Source organism: Canis lupus, chromosome 28, assembly GCF_048164855.1.
Source record: "Canis lupus baileyi chromosome 28, mCanLup2.hap1, whole genome shotgun sequence".
Taxonomy (NCBI): domain Eukaryota; kingdom Metazoa; phylum Chordata; class Mammalia; order Carnivora; family Canidae; genus Canis; species Canis lupus.
The window spans coordinates 43779442-43802092 of NC_132865.1; positions in this window are offsets into that span (position 1 = coordinate 43779442).

Here is a 22651-nt window from a genome sequence, read left to right on the forward strand (position 1 = left end):
GACCTGCTTACTGTGTTCCACACCTGGGCCTCAAGTACAACTCTTGACCATAGTCCCCTAGCCCGCCTAACATGGACCTGTTGCCTCTGATTCCCACCGGGGCCTCACGTGTACCTGGTAACTCTGGTCCTCACCTGGGCCTCATCTGCACCTAGAGACTCTGGTCCCCACCTGGACTTCACCTGGATCTGGTGACTCTGGTCCCCACCTGGAACTCACCTCGATCTGGTGACTCTGGTCCTCAGTTTGGCCTCACCTGGACCTGGTGTCTCTCGTACCCACTTTGACCTAACTCAGAACTGCTGAATCTTGCCCCACCTAGGCCGCACCCAGACCTGGTGACTCTTGGCCCCAGCTATGCCTCAATTCGACCTGATGAATCTGCTCCTCACGTGGGCCTCACAATGACCTGGGACTCAGCTGGATAGAGTGGCTCTGGTTCCCTAAAGGCGCTCACCTGATACTGGTGACTCTGGTCTTATTCTATGCCTCACCATGACCTAGTGATTCTGTTCCCCATCTGGGCCTGCATGGCCCTAGTGACTCTGGTCCTCACCCAGGCATCATTGGGACCTGGATACTCTATTCCACACCTGTGCCTCACTTTGACCAGGGACCTCTGGTCCCATTCTGGGCCTCAAACTAAACTGGTTACTCTGGTTCCCCCTTTAGACCTCACCCTTACCTGGTGACTGTGGTCACCCCTTGGGCTTCACTTGGGCCTGGTGAATCTGGTCCTAAGCTGGTCCGCACGTGGATCTGGTGACTGGGCGCCACCTGGGCCTCACCTGGATTTGGTGAATCCTGTTGCCATCTGCGCCTCACCTGGACTTTGTGACTGTGGTCCCACCTGGACCTCACCTGGATCTGGTGGCTCTGGTTCCCATATGGGGCTCTCCTGGACCTGGTTCCTGTGGTCTCCATCTGGCCTCACTTCGATCACAATGACTCTGATCCATATTTGGGCCTCTCCTGGACCTGTTGACTCTGGTCCTTACCTGGGCATCATTGGGTCCTGGATACTCTCTTATATACCTGGGCCTCACCTGGACCTGGTGACTGTGGTCCCACCTGGGCCTCACCAGGACGAGGTGACTGGTTCCCACAGGGACCTCACCTGGACGTGGTGACACAGGTCCTCATATGGTCATCATGGGTCCTGGTATCTCAGTTCCACATCGGGGCCTCACCTGGACCTAGTGATTCTCGTCCGACTCTGGATCTCTCCCTGACGTGCTGACTCTGGTCCCCACTTGGATATCACCAGAACCGGGTGACGCTGGTCCCCCTATGGGTTTCACCCGGAGCTGGGGACACTGGTCCTCAACTGGTCCTCGAAAGGACCTGGTGATTCTACTCCTCACTTAGGCCTTTTCTGGACCTTGTGACTCTTTTCCCACCTGGCATCAATGGGACATGGTTACTCTGTTCCCCACCTGGGCCTCACCTGGACATTATAACTTTGCTCCACACTTTGGCCTCAACTGGTCCTGATGACCCTGGTCCCCCCACCTAGGCCTCAATCTGGACCTGGTGACTTGTCTCCACCTGGGTCTTACCTGGACCTGGTGACTCTCTTTCCCACATGAATCACATCTGAACCTGGTGACTGTGGTGTTCTTGTAGACTCACATTTACCTGGTGACTCCGGTCCCCACTTGGGCCTCACCTGGAACTGGTGACTCTGGCCTGCAGGTTGGCCTCACTGGACCTGGTGAGTGGGGTTGCCACCAGGACCTCACCCATACCTGGTGACTCAGGTCCCCACGTGGGCCTCTTGGACCTGGTGAATCTGGTCCTTCCCTGGTCCTCTCCCAGAACCGGGGACTCTGGTGACCACCTGGTCCTCACCTGGACCTGGTGAATCTGGTCCCCATCTGGGCCTCACCCAGTCCTGGTGACTTTGTTCCCCACCTGGACCTGATTGCTGTGGACTCTTTCTTGGCCTCACCTGGAACTGGTGACTCTGATCCTATCTGCGCGTCACCCAGACCTGGTGACTCTGGTCCTCACCTGGTCATCATTGGTACCTGGTGACTCTGTTCCACACCTGAGCCTCACCTGCACATGATGACTCTGGAACCTCTCTGGGCCTCACCCTGACCTGGTGACTCTGGTCCCCATCGGGATGTCACCTGGACCAGGTGATTCTGGTACCCCTCTAGTCCTCAACCAGATCTGGTGACTCTGGTCCTCAACTGGGCCTCACCTGTACCTAGTGAATATGCTCCATCTGGGCCTCATTTGGACCTGGTGACTGTCGTCCCTACCTGGGCATCATCGGGAAATGGTTCCCTTGCATGGCCTGCATGTGGCCTCACCTGGACCTGGTAACTCTGGTCCCTACCTGGGCATCATCGGGACATGGTTCCTCTGCATGGCCTGCAGGTTGGCCTCATCTTGACCTGGTGAGTGGGGTTCCCACCTGGGTCTTACCCATGCCTGGTGACACAGGTCCCCACGTGGTCCTCACTTGGACCTGGTGAATGTGGTACTTACCTAGTCCTCACCCGGAACTGGTAAATCTGGTCACCACGTGGGCATCACCTAATCCTGGTGACTTTGTTCCCCACCTGGACCTGATTGCTGTGGAAACCTTGGCCTCACCTGGATGTGGTAACTCTGATCCTAACTGGGCCTCTCCCAGATCTGGTGACTCTGGTCCTCACATGTGGACCATTAAGACCTGGATACTCTGTTCCACACCTGAGCCTCACCTCGACACGATGACTCTGGATCCCCTCTGGGCCTCACCCTGACATGGTGACTCTGGTCCCCATCTGGATGTCACCTAGACCAGGTAAATCTGGTACCCCTCTAGGCCTCAACCAAACCTGGTGACTCTAGTCCTCAACTGGGCCTCACCGGGACCTTGTGAATATGCTCCCCAACTGCGCCTCATCTGGACATGATGACTCTCGTTCTACGTGGGCATCATCGGGACATGGTTACTCTATTCCCCTCTGGGACTGACCTGATCCTTGTAACATTGGTATGACTTTGGCATTTTCTGTACCAGGTGACTCTGGCTCCACCTGGGCCTAACCTGTAACTGGTTCCTGGACCACTAGGTCCACTCTGATACTAAGAATGGCCTCACCTGACCTGGTGACTGTGGTTCCCATCGGGACCTCACGTGGACCTCATGTCTCTGGTCCCAGCTGGGCCTCACCAGGACCTGGTGTCTCGGTACCCACCTCGGTAGCATCAGGATATGGTTACACTGTTCAATAACAGTGACCCAGCTGGACGTATTAACTCTAGCCTTCACCTGGGCCACACGTGGACATGGTGATACTGGTTCCCACCTGGGTCTCACCTGGACATGGTGAGTCGGATCCCCACCTGGTCCTCACCTGTAACTGGTGATTCTCGTTCCCACATGGACATCATGTGGACCTGCTTGCTGCAGTGTTTCTAGCTTCTCATGTACCTCGGACTCTGGTCCCCTCCAGGGCCACACCGGGACCTGGTGAGTGTGGTTGCCACCTGCACCTCACCTGGACCTGGTGATTCTGGTCTGCACCTGAGACTACCCTGGATGGTGACTGTGGTCCCCATCTGGGCTTCACCTGGATTTGAGGAATCCGGTCCCCATCTGGGCCTCAATTGGCCCTGTTGACCATGGTCCTCAACTGGGCAAAATTGGGAGCCTGTGACTGTGTTCCACAACTGTACCTCACCTGGAACAGATGACTCTGGTCCCCCTCTGGGTCTCACCGTGACCTAGTGACTTTGAACCCCACTTTGGCCTGGCTTCGACCTGCTGACCCTGGTTGCCACCTGCGCCTGACCTCGAACTGTTGACTCTGGTTCTTTCAAGGGCCTCCCCTGTACCTGGTGATCCTGGTGCCCACCTGGGCCTCACCTGGACGTGGTGACTCTTGTCTCCACCGGGACTCACCTGGACCTGCTTACTGTGTTCCACACCTGGGCCTCAAGTACAACTCTTGACCATAGTCCCCTAGCCCGCCTAACATGGACCTGTTGCCTCTGATTCCCACCGGGGCCTCACGTGTACCTGGTAACTCTGGTCCTCACCTGGGCCTCATCTGCACCTAGAGACTCTGGTCCCCACCTGGACTTCACCTGGATCTGGTGACTCTGGTCCCCACCTGGAACTCACCTCGATCTGGTGACTCTGGTCCTCAGTTTGGCCTCACCTGGACCTGGTGTCTCTCGTACCCACTTTGACCTAACTCAGAACTGCTGAATCTTGCCCCAACTAGGTCGCACCCAGACCTGGTGACTCTTGGCCCCAGCTATGCCTCAATTCGACCTGATGAATCTGCTCCTCACGTGGGCCTCACATGGACCTGGGACTCAGCTGGATAGAGTGGCTCTGGTTCCCAAAAGGCGCTCACCTGATACTGGTGACTCTGGTCTTATTCTATGCCTCACCATGACCTAGTGATTCTGTTCCCCATCTGGGCCTACATGGCCCTAGTGACTCTGGTCCTCACCCAGGCATCATTGGGACCTGGATACTCTATGCCACACCTGTGCCTCACTTTGACCAGGGACCTCTGGTCCCATTCTGGGCCTCAAACTAAACTGGTTACTCTGGTTCCCCCTTTAGACCTGACCCTTACCTGGTGACTGTGGTCACCCCTTGGGCTTCACTTGGGCCTGGTGAATCTGGTCCTAAGTTGGTCCTCACGTGGATCTGGTGACTGGGCGCCACCTGGGCCTCACCTGGATTTGGTGAATCCTGTTGCCATCTGCGCCTCACCTGGACTTTGTGACTGTGGTCCCACCTGGACCTCACCTGGATCTGGTGGCTCTGGTTCCCATATGGGGCTCTCCTGGACCTGGTTCCTGTGGTCTCCATCTGGCCGACCTGGAACACAATGACTCTGATCCATATTTGGGCCTCTCCTGGACCTGTTGACTCTGGTCTTTACCTGGGCATCATTGAGTCCTGGATACTCTCTTATATACCTGGGCCTCACCTGGACCTGGTGACTGTGGTCCCACCTGGGCCTCACCAGGACGAGGTGACTGGTTCCCACAGGGACCTCACCTGGCCCTGGTGACTCAGGTCCTCATTTGGATGTCACCTGGACCAGGTGATTCTGGTACCCCTCTAGGCCTCACCAGTTCTGGTGACTCTGGTCCTCAAATGGGCCTCATCCGGACGTAGTGAATATGCTCCATCAGGGCCTCATTTGGAACTGGTTCCTCTGGTGCCTACCGGGGCATCATCGGGACATGTTTCCACTGCATGGCCTGCAGGCTGGCCTCACCTGGATCTGGTAACTCTGGTCCCTACCTGGGCATCATCGGGACATGGTTCCTCTTCATGGCCTGCAGGTTGGCCTCACCAGGACCTGGTGAGTGGGAATGCCACCTGGGCCTCGCACATGCCTGGTGACACAGGTCCCCACGTGGGCCTCACTTGGACCTGTTGACTCTGGTCCTCACCTGGGCAACTTTGGTACTTGGTGACTCTGTTCCACACCTGAGCCTCACCTGGACATGATGACTCTGGAACATCTCTGGGCCTCACCCTGACCTGGTGACTCTGGATCCATCTGGATATCACCTGGACCAGGTGATTCTGGTACCTCTCTAGGCCTCAACCAAGTCTGGTGACTCTGGTCCTCAACTGGGCCTCACCTGGACCGATTGAATATGCACCATCTGGGCCTCATTTGGACCTGGTGACTCTCTTCCCTACCTGGGCATCATCGGGACATGGTTCCACTGCATGGCCTTTAGGTTGGCAGCAACTGGACCTGGTAACTGTGGTTCTACCTGGGCATCATCGGGACGTTGTTACTCTATTCCCAGTGGGACTGACCTGATCGTGGTAACTCTGGTCCTGACTTTGGCCTCTTCTGTGCCATGTGACTCTGGCTCCCCCTGGACCTCACCTGTAAGTGGTGACTCTGATCCTAAGCATGGCCTCACCTGACCTGGTGACTGTGGTTTCCATCGGTACCTCACCTGGTCCTCATGTCTCTGGTCCCAACTGGGACTCACCACGACCTTGTATCTTGTATCCACCTGAGTAGCATCAGGATATGGTTACACTGTTCACTAAGAGCGACCCGGCCGAACCTATTAACTTTCGTCTTCACCTGGTCCACACTTGGACATGGTGAAACTGGTTCCCACCTGGGTCTGACCTGGACATGGTGAGTTGGATACCCACCTGGTCCTCACCTGTAACTGGTGATTGTCGTTCCCACATGGATATCATGTGGATCTGGTGGCTGCAGTGTTTCTAGCTTCTCATGTACCTCGTGACTCTGGTCCCCACCAGGGCCTCACCGGGACCTGGTGAGTGTGGTTGCCACCTGCACCTCACCTGGACCTGGTGATTCTGGTCTGCATCTGAGACTACCCTGGATCTGGTGACTGTGGTTTCCACCTGGGCTTCACCTGGATTTGGAGACTCCGGTCCCCATCTGGGCGTCGCCTGACCCTGTTGACCATGGTCCTCAACTGGGCAAAATTGGGACCCGGTGACTGTGTTCCAAAACTGGACCTCACCTGGACCAGGTGACTCTGGTCCCCCTCTGGGTCTCACCGTGCCCTAGTGACTGTGAACCCCACTTTGGCCTGACTTGGACCTGCTGACCCTGGTTCCCACCTGCGACTGACGTCGTACTGTGGACTCTGGTACTTTCAAGGGCCTCCCCTGGACCTGGTGATCCTGGTCCCCACCTGGGCCTCACCTGGACGTGGTAACATTTGTCACCACCGGTTACTCACCTAGACCCGGTTACTGTGTTCCACACCTGAGCCTCAAGAAGACCTGTTGACCATGGTCCCCAAGCCGGCCTCACATGTACCTGTTGCCTCTGATCCCCACCGGGGCCTCTCGTGTACCTGGTAACTCTGGTCCTCAACTGGCCTCATCTGGACCTAGTGACTCTGGTCCCCACCTGGCTTTCACCTGGATCTGGTGACTCTGGTCCCCACCTGGACTTCACCTGGATCTGCCGACTCTGGTTCCCACCTGAAACTCTCCTGGACCTTGTGACTCTCTTTCCAACATGGACCTCACCTGGATCTGGTGACTCAGGCCTGCAGGTTGGCCTCACCTGGACCTGGTGAGTGGTGTTTCACCTGGGAGTCACCCATACATGGTACTCAGGTCCTCACGTGTGCCCCTTGGACCTGGTGAATGTGGTGCTTACCTGGTCCTCTCCCAGACCCGGGGACTCTGGTCACCACCTGGGCCTCACCTGGACCTGGTGAATCTGGTCCCCATGTGGGCCTCACCTTCTCCTGGTGACTTTGTTCCCCCCGTGGACCTGATTGCTGTGGACTCCTTCTTGACCTCACCTGGAACTGGTGACTCTGAAACTAACTGGGCCTCATCCAGATCTGGTGACTCTGGTCCTCACCTGTGGACCATTATGACCTGGATACTCTGTTCCACACCTGAGCCTCACCTGGACATGATGAATCTGGATCCCCCCTGAGCCTCAGCCTGACATGGTGACTCTGGTCCCCATCGTGATGTCACCTAGACCAGGTGAATCTGGTACCCCTCTAGGAGTTAACTAGACCTCGTGACACTGGTCCTCAACTGGGCCTCAACGGAACCTAGTGAATATGCTCAGTACCTACTCGTCATCTGGACCCGGTGACTCTGGTTCTCCCTGGGCATCATTGGGACATGTTTATTGTATTCCCCACTGGGACACACCTGATCCTGGTAACTCTGGTCCTGACTTTGGCCTCTTCTGTACCAGGTGACTCTCGCTCCACCTGGGCCTCACCTGTAACTGGTGACTCTGATCCAAAGCATGGCCTCACCTGACCTGGTGACTGTGGTTCCCATCGGGACCTCACCTGGACCTCATGTCTCTGGTCCAACCTGGGCCTCACCAGGACCTGGTGTCTCTGGTACCCACCTGGGTAGCATCAGGATACGGTTACACTGTTCACTAACAGTGACCCAGCCGGACCTATTAACTCTGGTCTTCACCTGGGGCACTCCTGGACATGGTGACACTGGTTCCCACCCGGGTCTCACCTGGATATGGTGAGTCGGATCCCCACATGGTCCTCAACTGTAACTGGTGATTCGCGTTCCCACATGGACATCATATGGACCTGGTGGCTGCAGTGTTTCTAGCTTCTCATGTACCTTGTGACTCTGGTCCCCACCAGGGCCTCACCAGGACCTGAAGAGTGTGGTTGACACCTGCACCTCACCTGGACCTGGTGTTTCTGGTCTGCAAGTGAGACTACTCTAGATCTGGTGACTGTGGTCCCCACCTGGGCTTCACCTGGATTTGGGGACTCCGGTCCCCATCTGTGCCTCAACTGGCCCTGTTGATCATGGTCCTCAACTGGGAAAAATGGAGACCCGGTGAGCGTGTTCCGCAACTGGACCTCACCTTGACCAGGTGACTCTGGTCCCCTCTGGGTCTCACCATACACTCTTGACTGTGAACCCCACTTTGGTTTTACTTGGACCTGCGGACCCTGGTTGCCACCAACGCCTGACCTCGAAATGTTGACTATGGTTCTTTCAAGGGCCTCCCCTGTACCTGGTGATCCTGGTCCCCACCTGAGCCTCACCTGGACGTGGTGACATTTGTCAATTCCGGGGACTCACCTGGACCTGCTTACTGTGTTCCACAACTGGGCCTCAAGTAGACCTGTTGACCATGGTCCCCAAGCCGGACTCACATGGACCTGTTGCCTATGATCCCCACCGGGGCCTCACGTGTACCTTGTAACTCTAGTCGTCAACTGGGCCTCATCTGGGCCTAGTGACTCTGGTCCCCACCTGGGCTTCACCTGGATCTGGTGACTCTGGTCCCCACCTGGACTTCACCTGGATCTGGTGACTCTGGTTCCCACCTGGACGTCTTCTGGACCTGGTGACTCTCTTTCCAACATGGACCTCACCTGGATCTGGTGACTCTCGTCCTCAGTTTGCCTCACCTGTACCTGGTGTCTCTCGTACCCACTTTGACCTAACTCAGAACTGCTGAATCTTGCCCCACCTAGGCCGCACCCAGACCTGGTGACTCTTGTCCCCAGCTATGCCTCAATTCGACCTGATGAATCTGCTCCTCACGTGGGCCTCACATGGACCTGGGACTCAGCTGGATAGAGTGGCTCTGATTCCCACAAGGGGCTCAGCTGATACTGCTGACTGTGGTCTTATTCTATGCCTCAACAGGACCTAGTGATTCTGTTCCCCATCTGGGCCTGCATGGCCCTAGTGACTCTGGTCCTCACCCAGGCATCACTGGGACCTGGATACTCTATTCCACACCTGGGCCTCACTTTGACCAGGGACCTCTGGTCCCATTCTCGGCCTCAAACTAAACTGGTTACTCTGGTTCCCCTTCTGGGCCTCACCCTTACCTGGCTATTCTGGTCACCCTTTGGGCTTCACTTGGGCCTGGTGAATCTGGTCCTTACTGGTCCGCACCTGGATGTGGTGACTGGTCGACACCTGGGCCTCACCTGGACTTGGTGAATCCTGTTGCCACCTGCGCCTCACCTGGACCTTGTGACAGTGGTCCCACCTGGACCTCACCTGGATCCGGTGGCTCTGGTTCCCATATGGGGCTCTCCTGGACCTGGTTCCTGTGGTCTCCATCTGGCCGCACCTGGAACACAATGACTCTGATCCATATTTGGGCCTCTCCTGGACCTGTTGACTCTGGTCCTTACCTGGGCATCATTGGGACCTGGATACTCTCTTTTATACCTGGGCCTCACTTGGACCTGGTGACTGTGGTCCCACCTGGGCCTCCCCGGGACGAGGTGACTGGTTCCCACAGGGACCTCACCTTGACCTGGTGACTCAGGTCCTCAAATGGGCATCATGGGACCTGGTTTCTCAGTTCCACATCGGGGACTCACATGGACCTAGTGATTCTCGTCTCCCTCTGGGCCTCACTCTGACGTGGTGACTCTGGTCCCCACCTGGATATCACCAGAACCGGGTGACTCTAGTCCCCCACTGGGACTCACCCGGAGCTGGGGACACTGGTCCTCACCTCGGCCTCAACAGGACCTGGTGAATCTACTCCTCACTTAGGCCTCGTCTGGACCTTGTGACACTTTTCCCACCTGGCATCAATGGGACATGTTTACTCTGTTCCCAACCAGGGCCTGAACTGGACATGATAACTTTGTTACACACTTTGCCCTCAACTGGTCTTGATGACTCTGGTCCCCCCACCTAGGCCTCAATCAGCACCTGGTGACTGTGGTCCCCATCTGGGTCTCACCTGGACCTGGTGACTCTCGTTCCCACATGAACCACACCTGGACCTGGTGACTGTGGTGTTCTTGTAGACTCACATTTACCTGGTGACTGCGGTCCTCACTAGGGTCTCACCTGGATCTGGTGACTCTGGGCTGCAGGTTGCCCTCACCTGGACCTGGTGAGTGGGGATTCACCTGGGCCTCACCCATACCTGGTGACTCAGGTCCCCACGTGAGCCTCTTGGACCTGGTGAATCTGGTCCTTACCTGGTCCTCTCCAGACCCGGGGACTCTGGTCACCACTTGGGCCTCACCTGGACCTGGTGAATCTGGTCCCCATCTGGGCCTCACCCAGTCCTGATGACTTTGTTCCCCACCTGGACCTGATTGCTGTGGACTCTTTCTTGCCCTCACCTGAAACTGGTGACTCTGATCCTATCTGCGCGTCACCCAGATCTGGTGACTCTGGTCCTCACCTGTGGACCATTATGACCTGGATACTCTGTTCCACACCTGAGCCTCACCTGGACATGATGACTCTTGATCCCCTCAGGGCCTCAGCCTGACATGGTGACTCTGGTCCCCATCTGGATGTCACCTAGACCAGGTGAATCAGGTACCCCTCTAGGCTTCACCTAGACCTGGTGACTCTGGTCTTCAACTGGGCCTCACCGGGACCTAGTGAACATCCTCCACACCTGCGCCTCATCTGGACATGGTCACTCTGGTTCTACCTGGGCATCATCGGGACATGGTTACTGTCTTCCCCACTGGGACTGACCTGATCATGGCAACTCTGGTCCTGACTTTGGCCTCTTCTGTTCCAGGTGACTCTGGCTCTACTTGGGCCTCACCTGTAACTGGTGACTCTGATCCTAAGCATGGCCTCACCTGACCTGGTGACTGTGGTTCCCATCGGGACCTCACCTAGAACTTTGTCTCTGGTCCCCACCTGGGTAACTTCAGGATATGGTTACACTGTTCACTAACAGTGACCCAGACGGACCTATTAACTCTGGTCTTCACATGGGCCACACCAGGACATGGTGACACTGGTTCCCACCTGGGTCTTATCTGGACATGGTGAGTTGGATACCCACCTGGTCCTCACCTGTAACTGGTGATTCTCGTTCCCACATGGATATCATGTGGACCTGGTGGCTGCAGTGTTTCTAGCTTCTCATGTACCTCGTGACTCTGGTCCCCACCAGGGCCTCACCGGGATCTGGGGAGTGTGGTTGCTACCTGCACCTCACCTGGACCTGGTGATTCTGGTCTGCATCTGAGACTACCCTGGATCTGGTGACTGTGGTCTCCACCTGGGCTTCACCTGGATTTGGGGACTCCGGTCCCCATCTGGGCGTCACCTGGCCCTGTTGACCATGGTCCTCAACTGGGGAAAATTGGGACCCGGTGACTATGTTCCACAACTGGACCTCACCTGGACCAGGTGACTCTGGTCCCCCTCTGGGTCTCACCGTGCCCTAGTGACTGTGAACCCCACTTTGGACTGACTTGGACCTGCTGACCCTGCTTCCCACCTGCGACTGACGTCGTACTGTGGACTCTGGTACTTTCAAGGGCCTCCCCTAGATCTGGTGATCCTGGTCCCCACCTGGACCTCACCTGGACGTGGTAACATTTGTCACCACCGGTTACTCACCTAGACCCGGTTACTGTGTTCCACACCTGCGCCTCAAGAAGACCTATTGACCATGGTCCCCAAGCCGGCCTCACATGTACCTGTTGCCTCTGATCTCCACCGGGGCCTCTCGTGTACCTGGTAACTCTGGTCCTCAACTGGCCTCATCTGGACCTAGTGACTCTGGTCCCCAGCTGGGCTTCACCTGGATATGGTGACTCTGGTCCCCAGCTGGGCTTCACCTGGATCTGGTGACTCTGGTCCCCACCTGGACTTCACCTGGATCTGGCGACTCTGGTTCCCACCTGGAACTCTCCTGGACCTTGGAACTCTCTTTCCAACATGGACCTCACCTGGATCTGGTGACTCAGGCCTGCAGGTTGGCCTCACCTGGACCTGGTGAGTGGTGTTTCACCTGGGCGTCACCCATACATGGTTACTCAGGTCCTCACGTGTGCCCCTTGGACTTGGTGAATGTGGTGCTTACCTGGTCCTCTCCCAGACCCGGGGACTCTGGTCACCACCTGGGCCTCACCTGGACCTGTTGAATCTGGTCCCCATCTGGGCCTCACCCACTCCTGGTGACTTTGTTCCCCACCTGGACCTGATTGCTGTGGACTCTTTCTTGGCCTCACCTGGAACTTGTGACTCTGATCCTGTCTGCGCGTCACCCGGACCTGGTGACTCTGTTCCTCACCTTGGCATCATTGGTACCCGGTGACTCTGTTCCACACCTGAGCATCACCTGGGCATGATGACTCTGGAACCTCTCTAGGCCTCACCCTTCCCTGGTGACTCTGGTCCCCATCTGTCTGTCACCTGGACCTGGTGATTCTGGTACCCCTCTAGGCCTCAACCAGATCTGGTGACTCTGGTCCTCAACTGGGCCTCACCTGGACTAGTGAATATGCTCCATCTGCGCCTCATTTGGACCTGGTGACTCTCGTCCCACCAGGGCATAATCGGGACATGGTTCCACTACATGGTCTGCAGGTTGGCCTCACCTGGACCGGATAACTCTGGTCCCTACCTGGACATCATCAGGACATGTTTCCACTGCATGGCCTTCAGGTTGGCCTCACCTGGACCTGGTAACTCTAGTCCCCACCTGGGCATCATCGGGACATGGTTCCTCTGCATGGCCTGCAAGTTGGCCTCACCTGGACCTGGTGAGTGGGGTTGTCACCTAGGCCTCACCCATACGTGGTGACACAGGTCCCCAAGTGGGCCTCAGTTGGACCTGGTGAATCTGGTAATTACCTGTTCCTCACCCGGAACTCGTAACTCTGGTCACCACCTGGGAAAAACCTGGACCTTGTGAATCTGGTCCCCATCCGGGCCTCATCCAGTCCTGGTGAATTTTTTCCCCACCTGGACCTGATCGCTGTGGACTCCTTCTTGGCCTCATCTGGAACTGGTGAGTCTGGATCTACCTGGGCATCATCGGGACATGGTTACTCTATTCCCCAATGGGACTGACCTGATCCTGGTAACTCTGGTCCTGACTTTGGCCTTGTCTATACCAGGTGACTCTGCCTCCACCTGGGCCTAACCTGTAACTGGTGACTCTGATCCTAAGCATGGCCTCACCTGACCTGGTGACTGTGGTTCCCATCGGGACCTCACCTGGACCTCATGTTTCTGGTCCCACCTGGGCCTCACCAGGGCCTGGTGTCTCTGGTACCCACCTGGGTAGCATCAAGATATGTTTACTTCTTCAGTAACAGTGACCCAGCCGGACCTATTAACTCCGGTCTTCACCTGAGCCACACCTGGACATAGTGACACTAGTTCCCACCTGGGTCTCACCTGGACATGGTGATTCGGATCCCCACCTGGTCCTCACCTGTAACTGGTGATTCTCGTTCCCACATGGACATCATGTGGACCTGGTGGCTGCAGTGTTTCTACATTCTCATGTACCTCGTGACTCTGGTACACACCAGGGCCTCAGCGGGACCTGGTGAGTGTGGTTGCCACCTGCGCCTCACCTGGACCTTGTGACTGTGGTCCCACATGGACCTCACCTGGATCTGGTTGCTCTGGTTCAAATATGGGACTCTCCTGGACCTGGTTCCTGTGGTCTCCATCTGGCCTCACTTCGATCACAATGACTCTGATCCATATTTGGGCCTCTCCTGGACCTGTTGACTCTGGTCCTTACCTGGGCATCATTGGGACCTGGATACTCTCTTATATACCTGGGCCTCACCTGGACCAGGTGACTGTGGTATCACCTGGGCCTCACCTGGACGAGGTGACTGGTTCCCACAGGGACCTCACCTTGACCTGGTGACTCAGGTCCTCAAATGGGCATCATGGGACCTGGTTTCTCAGTTCAACATCGGGGCCTCACATGGACCAGGTGATTCTCGTCCCCCTCTAGGCCTCACCCTGACGTGGTGACTCTGGTCCCCACCTGAGTATCACCAGGACAGGGTACCTCTGGTCCCCCTCTGGGACTCACCCGGAGCTGGCGACACTTGTCCTCAGCTGGGCCTCAACAGGACCTGGTGAATCTACTCCTCACTTAGGCCTCGTCTGGACCTTGTGACTCTTTTCCCACCTGGCATCAATGGGACATTGTTACTCTGTTTCCCACCTGGGTCTCACCTGGTCATGATAACTTTGCTCCACACTTTGGCCTCAACTCGTCCTGGTGAATCTGGTCCCCCCACCTAGGCCTCAATCTGGACCTGGTGACTGTGATCCCCACCTGGGTCTCAGCTGGACATGGTGACTCTCGATCCCACATGACCCACACCTGGACCTGGTGACTGTGGTGTTCTTGTAGACTCACATTTACCTGGTGTCTCCGGTCCCCACTAGGGCCTCACCTGGATCTGGTGACTCTGGCCTGCAGGTTGGCCTCACCTGGACCTTGTGAGTGGGGTTGCCACCTGGGCCTCATCCATACCTGGTGACTCAGGTCCCCACGTGGGCCTCTTGGACTTAGTGAATCTGGTCCGTACTTGGTCCTCTCCCAGACCCGGGGACTCTGGTAACCACCTCGGCCTCACCTGGACCTGGTGAATCTGGTCCCCATCTGGGCCTCACCCAGTCCTGGGGATTTTGTTCCCCACCTGGACCTGATTGCTGTGGACTCTTTCTTGGCCTCACCTGGAACTGGTGACTATGATCCTATCTGCGCGTCACCCAGACCTGGTGACTCTGGTCCACACGTGGGCATCATTGGTACCTGGTGACTCTGTTCCACACCTGAGCCTCACCTGGACATGATGACTCTGGAACCTCTCTGGGCCTCACCCTGACCTGGTGACTCTGGTCCCCATCTGGATGTCATCTGGACCAGGTGATTCTGGTACCCCTCTAGGCCTCAACCAGATCTGGTGATCCTGGTCCCCACCTGGGCCTCACCTGGACGTGGTGACTCTTGTCACCACTGGGGACTCACCTGGACCTGCTTACAGTGTTCCACACCTGGGCCTTAAGTAGACCTGTTAACCATGGTCCCCAAGCCGGCCTCACATGGACCTGTTGCCTCTGACCCCACCGGGGCCTAACGTGTACCTGGTAACTGTGGTCCCCACCTGTGACTCATCTGGACCTGGTGATTCTGAGTCTACCTGGGCATCATAGGGATGTGGTACTCTATTCCTCAGTCGGACTGACCTGATCGTGGTAACTCTGGTCCCGACTTTGGCCTCTTCTGTACCAAGTGACTCTGGCTCCACCTGGGCCTCACCTGTAAGTGGTGACTCTGATACTAAGCATGGGCTCACCTGACCTGGTGACTGTGGTTCCCATCGGGACCTCACCTGGACCTCATGTCTCTGGTCCCACCTGGGCCTCACCATGACCTTGTATCAGGTACCCACCTGAGTAGCATCAGGATATGGTTACACTGTTCAATAACAGTGACCCAGCTGGACCTATTTACTCTGGCCTTCACCTGGGCCACACCTGGACATGGTGACACTGGTTCCCACCTGGGTCTCACCTGGACATGGTGAGTCAGATCCCCACGTGGTCCTCACCTGTAACTGGTGATTCTCGTTCCCACATGGACATCATATGGACCTGGTGGCTGCAGTGTTTCTAGCTTCTCATGTACCTCGTGACTCTGGTCCGCACCAGGGCCTCACCGGGACCTGGTGAGTGTGGTTGCCACCTGCACCTCACCTGGACCTGGTGATTCTGGTCTGCACCTGAGACTACCCTGGATCTGGTGACTGTGGTCCCCACCTGTGCTTCACCTGGATTTTGGGACTCCGGTCCCCAACTGGGCCTCACCTGGCCCTGTTGACCATGGTCCTCAAGTGGGCAAAATTGGGACCCGCTGACTGGGTTCCACAACTGGACCTCACCTGGACCAGGTGACTCTGGTCCCAATCTGTGTCTCACTGTGCCCTAGTGACTGTGAACCCCGCTTTGGACTGACTTGATCCTGCTGACCCTGGTTGCCACCTGCGCCTGACCTCGAACTGTTGACTCTGGTTCTTTCAAGGGCCTCCCGTGTACCTAGTGATCCTGGTCCCCAACTGGGCCTCAACTGGACGTGGTGACTCTTGTCACCACCGGGGACTCATCTGGACCTGCTTACTGTGTTCCACACCTGGGCCTCAAGTAGACCTGTTGCCCATGGTCCCCAAGCCGGCCTCACATGGACCTGTTGGCTCTGATCCCCGCCGGGGCCTCACGTGTATCTGGTAACTCTGATCCTCACCTGGGCCTCATCTGGACCTAGTGACTCTGGTCCCCACCTGGGCTTCACCTGGATCGGTGGACTCTGGTCCCAACCTGGACTTCACCTGGATCTGGTGACTCTGGTCCCCACCTGGACCTCTCCTGGCCCTGGTGACTCTATTTCCAACATGGACCTCACCTGGATCTGGTGACTCTGGTCCTCAGTTTGGCCTCATCTGGACCTGCTGTCTCTCGTCCCCACGTTGACCTAACTCAGAACTGCTGAATCTTGCCCCACCTAGGCCGCACCCAGACCTGGTGACTCTTGTCCCCAGCTATGCCTCAATTCGACCTGATGAATCTGGTTCTCACGTGGGCCTAACATGGACCTGGGACTCAGCTGGATAGAGTGGCTCTGGTTCCCACAAGGGGCTCAGCTGATACTGCTGACTGTGGTCTTATTCTATGCCTCACCAGGACCTAGTGATTCTGTTCCCCATCTGGGCCTGCATGGCCCTTGTGACTCTGGTCCTCACCCAGGCATCATTGGGACCTGGATACTCTATTCCACACCTGGGCCTCACTTTCATCAGGGACCTCTGGTCCCATTCTCGGCCTCAAACAAAACTGGTTACTCTGGTTCCCCCTCTGGGCCTCACCCTTACCTGGTGATCTGATCACCCCTTGGGCTTCACTTGGGCCTGGTGAATCTGGTCCTTAGCTGATCCTCACCTGGATCTGGTGACTGGTCGCCACCTGGGCCTCACCTGGACTTGGTGAATCCTGTTGCCACCTGCGCCTCACCTGGACCTTGTGACTGTGGTCCCTCCTGAACCTCACCTGGATCTGGTGGCTCTGGTTCCCATATGGGGCTCTCCTGGACCTGGTTCCTGTGGTCTCCATATGGCCTCACTTCGATCACAATGACTCTGATCCATATTTGGGCCTCTCCTGGACCTGTTGACTCTGGTCTTTACCTGGGCATCATTGGGACCTGGATAGTTTCTTATATACCTGGGCCTCACCTGGACCTGGTGACTGAGGACCCACGTGGGCCTCACCTGGACGAGGTGACTGGTTCCCACAGGGACCTCACCTGGACCTGGTGACTCAGGTCCTCATATGGGCATCATGGGACCGGGTTTCTCAGTTCCACATTGGGGCCTCACCTGGACCTAGTGATTCTCGTCCCCCTCTGGGCCTCACCCTGACTGGTGACTCTGGTCCCCACCTGGATATCACCAGATCCGGGTGACACACCCGGAGCTGGGGACACTGGTCCTCAACTGGGCCTCAACAGGACCTGGTGAATCTACTCCTCACTTAGGCCTCGTCTGGACTTTGTGACTCTTTTCCCACCTGGCATCAATGGGACATGGTTACTCTGTCCCCCACCTGGGTCTCACCTGGACATGATAACTTTGCTCCACAGTTTGGCCTCAACTGGTCCTGATGACTCTGGTCCCCCCACCTAGGCCTCAATCTGGACCTGGTGACTGTCGTCCCCAACTGGGTCTCAGCTGGACCTGGTGACTCTCGTTCCCACATGAACCACACCTGAACCTGGTGACTGTGGTGTTCTTGTAGACTCACCCATACCTGGTGACTCAGGTCCCCACGTGGGCCTCTTGGACCTGGTGAATCTGGTCCTTACTTGGTCCTCTCCCAGACCCGGGGAGTCTGGTCACCACCTCGGCCTCACCTGGACCTGGTGAATCTGGTCCCCATCTGGGCCTCACCCAGTCCTGGTGCCTTTGTTCCCCACCTGGACCTGCTTGCTGTGGACTCTTTCTTGGCCTCACCTGGAAATGGTGACTCTGATCTTATCTGCGCACCCCCTAGACCTGGTTACTCTGTTTCTCACCTGGGCATCATCGGGACATGGTTCCACTGCATGAACTGCAGGTTGGCCTCACCTGGATCTGGTAATTCTGTTCCATACCTGGGCATCATCGGGACATGGTTTCACTGCATGGCCTGCAGGTTCGACTCACCAGGACGTGGTTACTCTGGGCCCTACCTGGGCACCATTGGGACATGTTTCCACTGCATGGCCTGTAGGTTGTCCTCACCTGGACCTGGTAACTCTGGTCCCTACCTGGGCATCATCGGGACACGGTTCCTCTGCAAGGCCTACAGGCTGGACTCACCTGGACCTGGTGAGTGTGGTTGCCACCTGGGCCTCACCCATACCTGATGAAACAGGTCCCCACCTGGGCCTCTTGGACCTGGTGACCTGGTCCTTACCTGATCCTCTCCCAGACCCGGGGACTCTGGTCACCACCTGGGCCTCACCTGGACCTGGTGAATCTGGCCCCCTCTGGGCCTCACCCAGTCCTGGTGACTTTGTTCCCCACCTGGACCTGATTGCTGTGGACTCTGTCTTGGCCTCACCTGGAACAGGTGACAGTGATTCTATCTGCGTGTCACCCAGATCTTGTGACTCTGATCCTCACCTGGGCATCATTGGTACCTGGTGACTCTGTTCCACACCTGAGCCTCACCTGTACATGATGACTCTGGAACCACTCTGGGCCTACCAAGACCTGGTGACTCTGGTCCCCATTTGGATGCCACCTGGTCCATTTGATTCTGGTACCCCTCTAGACCTCAACCATATCTGGTGACTGTGATCCTCAACTGGGCCTCACATACACCTAGTGAATATGCTCCATCTGGCCCACATTTGGACCTGGTGACTCTGATCCCTTCCTGGGCATCATTGGGACATGGTTCCATTGCTTGTCCTGCAGGTTGGCCTCACCTGGACCTGGTAAATCTGGTTCCTACCTGGGCATCATCGGGACATGTTCCACTGCATGGCCTGCAGGTAGGCCTCACCTGGACCTGAGAACTCTACTCCCTACCTGGGCATCATCAGAACATGGTTCCTCTCCATGGCCTGCAGGTTGGCCTCACCTGGACCTGGTGAGAGGGGTTGTCTCCTGGGCCTCACCCATGCCTGGTGACACAGGTCCCCACGTGGGCCTCACTTGGACCTGGTGAATCTGGTACTTACCTGGTCCTAACCCGGAACTCGTATCTCTGTTCACCATCTGGGAATCACCTGGACCTGGTGAATCTGGTCCCCATCTGGGCCTCACCCTGTCCTCGGGACTTTGTTCCCCACCTTGACCTGATGGCTGTGGACTCTTTCTTGGCCTCACCTGGAACTGGTGACTCTGAACCTATCTGCGCGTCACCCAGACCTGGTGATTCTGGTCTTCACCTGGGCATCTTTGATACCTGGTGACTCTGTTCCACACCTGAGCCTCACCTGGACATGATGACTCTAGATCCCCTCTGGGCCTCACCCTGACGTGGTGACTCTGGTCCCCATCTGGATGTCACCTAGACCAGGTGAATCTGGTACCCCTCTAGGCCTCAACTAGACCTGGTGACTCTGGTCCTCACCTGGGCCTCACCGGGACCTAGTGAATATGCTCCCCAACTGTGCCTCATCTGGACCTGGTGACTCTGGTTCTACCTGGGCATCATCGGGACATGGTTATTGTATTCCCCACTGGGACTGACCTGATCCTGGTAACTCTGGTCCTGATTTGGCCTCTTCTGTACCAGGTGACTCTGGTCCACCTTGGGTTCACCGGTAACTGGTGACTCTGATCCTAAGCGAGGCCTCACCTGACCTGGTGACTGTGGTTCCCATCGGGATATCACCTGGACCTCATGTCTCTGGTCCCACCTGGGCTTCACCAGGACCTGGTGTCTCTGGTACCCACCTGGGTAGCATCAGGATACGGTTACACTGTTCACTAACAGTGACCCGTCCGGACCTATTAACTCTGGTCTTCACCTGGGCCACACCTGGACATGGTGACACTGGTTCCCACCTGGGTCTCACCTGGACATGGTGAGTCGGATCCACAAATTGTCCTCCCCTGTAACTGGTGATTCTCGTTCCCACATGGACACCATGTGGACCTGGTGGCTGTAGTGTTTCTAGCTTCTCATGTACCTCGTGACTCTGGTCCCCACCAGGGCCTCACCGGGACCTGGTGAGTGTGGTTGCCACCTGCACCTCACCTGGACCTGATCATTCTGGTCTGCACTTGAGACACCCTTGGATCTGGTGACTGTGGTCCCCACCTGGGCTTCACCTCCTTTGGGGACTCCGGTCTCCATCTGGGCCTCACCTGACCCTGTTTACCATGGTGTAAACTGGGTAAAATTGGGACCCGGTGACTGCGTTCCACAACTGGACCTCACATGGATCAGGTGACTCTGGTCCCCCTCTGGGTCTCACCGTGCCCTAGTGACTGTGAACCCCACATTGGCCTGACTTGGACCTGCTGACTCTGGTTGACAACTGCGCCTGACCTCGAACTGTTGCCTCTGGTTCTTTCAAGGGCCTCCCCTGTACCTGGTGATCCTGGTCCCCACCTGGGCCTCACCTGGACGTGGTGACTCTTCTCACCAACGGGGGCCGACCTGAACCTGCTTACTGTGTTCCACACCCGGGCCTAAGTAGACCTGTTGACCATGGTCCCCAAGCCGGCCTCACATTGACCTGTTGCCTCTGATCCCACCGGGGCATCACGTGTACCTGGTAACTCTGGTCCTCACCTGGGCCTCACCTTGACCTAGTGACTCTGGTCCCCAACTGGGCTTCACCTGGATCTGGTGACTCTGGTCCCCACCTGGTCTTCACTTATATCTGGTGACTCTGGTCCCCACCTGGACCTCTCCTGGACCTGGTGACTCTCTTTCCAACATGGACCTCACCTTGATCTCGTGACTCTGGTCCCCACCTGGACCTCTCTTGGACCTGGTGACTCTGTTTACAACATGGACCTCACCTGGACCTGGTGTCTCTCGTCCCCACTTTGACCTAACTCAGAACTGCTGAATCTTGCACCACCTAGGCCGCACCCAGACCTGGTGACTTTGGTCCCCATCTATGCCTCAATTTGACCTGATGAATCTGGTTTTCACGTGGGCCTCACATGGACCTGGGACTCAGCTGGATAGAGTGGCTCTGATTCCCACAAGGGGCTCAGGTGATACGGGTGACTGTGGTCTTATTCTATGCCTCATCAGGACCTAGTGATTCTGTTCCCCATCTGGGCCTGTATGGCCCTAGTGACTCTGGTCCTCACCCAGGCATCATTGGGACCTGGATACTCTATTCCACACCTGGGCCTCACTTTGACCAGGGACCTCTGGTCCCATTCTGGGCCTCAAACTAAACTGGTTATTCTGGTTCCCCCTCAGGGCCTCACCCTGACCTGTTGACTCTGGTCACCCATTGGCATTCACTTGGGCCTGGTGAATCTGGTCCTTAGCTGGTCCTCACCTGGATCTGGTGACTGGTCGCCACCTGGGCCTCACCTGGACTTGGTGAATCCTGTTGCCACCTGCGTCTCAACTGGACCTTATGACTGTGACTCTGGTCCTCACCCAGGCATCATTGGGACCTGGATACTCTATTCTACATCTGGGCCTCACTTTGACCAGGGACCTCTGGTCCCATTCTGGTCCTCAAACTAAACTGCTTACTCTGATTCTCCCTCTGGGCCTCACCCTTACCTGGTGACTCTGGTCTCCCCTTGGGCTTCACTTGGACCTGGTGAATCTGGTCCTTAGCTGGTCGGCACCTGGATCTGGTGACTGGTCGCCACCTGGGCCCCACCTGGACTTTGTGAATCCTGTTGCCACCTGTTCCTGAACTGGACCTTGTGACTGTGCCCCACCTGGACCTCGCCTGGATCTCGTGGCTCTGGTTCCCATATGGGGCTCTCCTTGACCTGGTTCCTGTGGTCTCCTTCTGGCCTCACCTGGAACACAATGACTCTGATCCATATTTGGGCCTCTCCTGGACCTGTTGACTCTGGTCCTTACCTGGGCATCATTGGGACCTGGATACTCTCTTACATACCTGGGCCTCACCTGAACCTGGTGACTGTGGTCCCACATGAGCCTCACCTGGACGAGGTGACTGGTTCCCACAGGGACCTCACCTGGACCTGGTGACTCAGGTCCTCATATGGGCATCATGGGACCTGGTTTCTCAATTCCACACCGGGGCCTCACCTGGACCTAGTGACTCTCGTCCCCCTCTGGGCCTCACCCTGTCGTGGTGATTCTGGTCCCCACCTGGATATCACCAGAACCGGGTGACTCTGGTCCCCCTCTGGAATCACCCGGAGC